The 2,602-nt window shown below is 30.9% G+C and overlaps 1 pseudogene; it reads right to left on the bottom strand.

Annotated features, from left to right (window-relative positions):
* Nucleotides 1-614: 614 nt before the first annotated feature.
* Nucleotides 615-2,272, bottom strand: LOC148306179 (acyl-CoA Delta-9 desaturase pseudogene; annotated as a pseudogene).
* Nucleotides 2,273-2,602: the final 330 nt, after the last annotated feature.

Raw genomic sequence — 2,602 nt, 5'->3', positions numbered from 1 at the left:
AGGAGATGCGTGAATGTGGAAGAAGCGAAGAGAGTTTGCAAAGACAGAGTAGAGTGGTGCGGCGTTATTTTATCTCTTTTTACTCCTATGGGGATGCGACTTGATAGTTAGTAAGTTTTTTTTATGTCATTTGTAATATGAAAAAAAAATCAAAAACGATGGATAGAATTGTGGATAATATCCATATACTCGTATAAAACAGTGTATAGAGTGATAACTTAAACCAGACAATGATCAATCGTTGAGTTAATATCAAAACCACCCATCTGAATCATAATATTTTTCAGTAAATAACTCTTTCATCCTTATTTAGAGATCCTTAAAAATATACGTTAAAATATATTATTTTTAATTATTTTTTGACATCTTATCAAAGATGAAGAAGAATATGAAAGTCTGGGTATTTACGGGGCTGACGACCGTCATAGGCTGGTTTGAGTGATCACTCTACATACGTGTAACATTCACCAATTCTACCCATTATTGTAGATTTTGTGAACAAGTATTTGGACACACTCAAAATGTTGTAAATTGATTTATAAATTGTACAATTTCATGAAGACTAATTTTCAGGAATCTACATTTCATTCATAAAATATGAAAATAATTTAGTTTTAATCTTCCTTTGGGTTGATTATGATCGCTCCCTCTCTTTCTTCAAGGGGTTGATCCTGATCTCCCCACCCCCAAACGTTATGTGTTTCATCGCCCGTTCTCTTCACCCTGCTTTCTACCAGTTCTTCAGACGCAGTCTTCAAGTCGTAGGCCCAGCCAATATAAGCCATCAAATATAAAAACCCTTTGGTGACATTCATCAAATACCCTCCCAGCTCTGCAGTCTTGTAATCCCAGGGGAATGTATGATGGTAGTTGTGGAATCCTTCACCCAGAACGAACGACGAGACCCAGTAGTTCTCCGAGGGCTTGATGTGTTTATTGTAAGGTTTGTTGCCAAATTTGTGAGCGGCGCTGTTCACGAACCAAGTACCATTGAGCACGTATACGTAGCGGAAAATCGCAGCGACAAAAAGGCGTTGCTGAAAGTTTCACCCCAAAAGTACATCGGAATCACAGTAGGCAAAATGTAACTGAAGATCGGCATCAGAAATAAATAGTACCTGAAAAATAAATAAAACAAAGTAATAAAAGTACTACAAAGTCTAGCTTTATATACAGTGGAGCTTTAGGCATGTTTTGTTCATAATTCTTTAACATTTAGACGGCTGGCAAAGATCTACGATAAATATTTTTTTTTTTTTTTTTTTATTTATTCACACAAACGCACAGCGGGCTTTAATAAGTAAAATTTCAAGTTACAAAAAAATACAGAGTTGTTATAAATATAATTTACAAAAAAGTATACTGTTGTGATAAGTAAAAGTTACAAATTATTATACATATTTGATATTCGTAAATTAGGTAGCGGTATCTAAGGCAATAATTTAAATAAACAAATAACGCATGTATGTCGTTACTTTACGTTAAAATAATAAAATAACGTTTCAGCATATAAATATAGAAATTTAGTGATCTAGGAACAAGACCAAGTAGAATTATTGTAGATTATCAGGGTATAAAAATAAAATATGGCGAATAAAATAAAAAAAAAAGTTTTCATAATTAATACAAGTTTTTGAGTGTAAATAATTAACTAATGTTTTCGTTATTTTTAAAATTAAGCACTTGCATATTACCACTTTTGATGTATTATACAAGTTTTATTTTACACACACAAAAATAGTTATTTTTTAATCTTGTTGTATGTAATGAAATAAATCTTCACAAGTGGTATTAAACAAGTTTTGAATTGTTAAAATAATCAACATGTTAATCCACAAAGTAAATGCCAAAATGAATAAATGATGTAATGTATTCGTTGTTACACATTAGAGAAAAAAAGTGAGAAATGAGAATTGCAGTATAAATAAATAAAAAAATTACAAAGTCAAACAGGGATGACACATGTATCAGGATCATATGAGGAATTAAATAGGAAGAAAAAAATAAATAAAAGAATAATATGATGGCACAATGACAAAAAAATAATTTTACTTTTTCTGGAAGACTAGAACTAGATCAGATAGCAGATCGCTATTGTCAATGGTAGGTCCTTTATTTATAACTTCGGGATGCTTTTTGCAGAGCAACCATCCTATGTGGTAGAAAAAAACCCCTCTAGTAGCGTTATACGGTTCGGCATCTGTTTCTTGTATGTGTGATGTAGGCGATGATCCCTGGCCCAATTGATAGCTGGATCCTTGAAAGAAAAATTGAAGAATTGATTATAATGTTGTAAAAATAAGGTTTACTAAAACATTAAAATAAAATTTAAAATGTCATATAAAAATTATTCCAACGAGTAGAATACATTTATGAATAAAATCAAATTTATGAATAACGATTTTAGATACACCCAAAGAAATTGTTAATTTTTTTATTACATTTCGCTCACTCCTTTCAAGAACCTCATAAATCAAGAAACTTGATTTTTCAGGAGAACGTTTTTAAAGTTTAAAAATATAATACAATGTTTTAAAAATAAATATCAAGCCAATGATTGAACTTTTTACTGTGCAACAGATCTTTTTAGGTAAAACCTGAA

Source organism: Brachycentrus maculatus, unplaced genomic scaffold (assembly GCF_059751285.1).
Source record: "Brachycentrus maculatus isolate JH-2025_06_01 unplaced genomic scaffold, ASM5975128v1 h1tg000247l, whole genome shotgun sequence".
Lineage (NCBI taxonomy): Eukaryota > Metazoa > Arthropoda > Insecta > Trichoptera > Brachycentridae > Brachycentrus > Brachycentrus maculatus.
The sequence above is the reverse complement of the archived record's forward strand: the minus strand, read 5'-3'. Positions and strand labels throughout refer to the sequence as shown.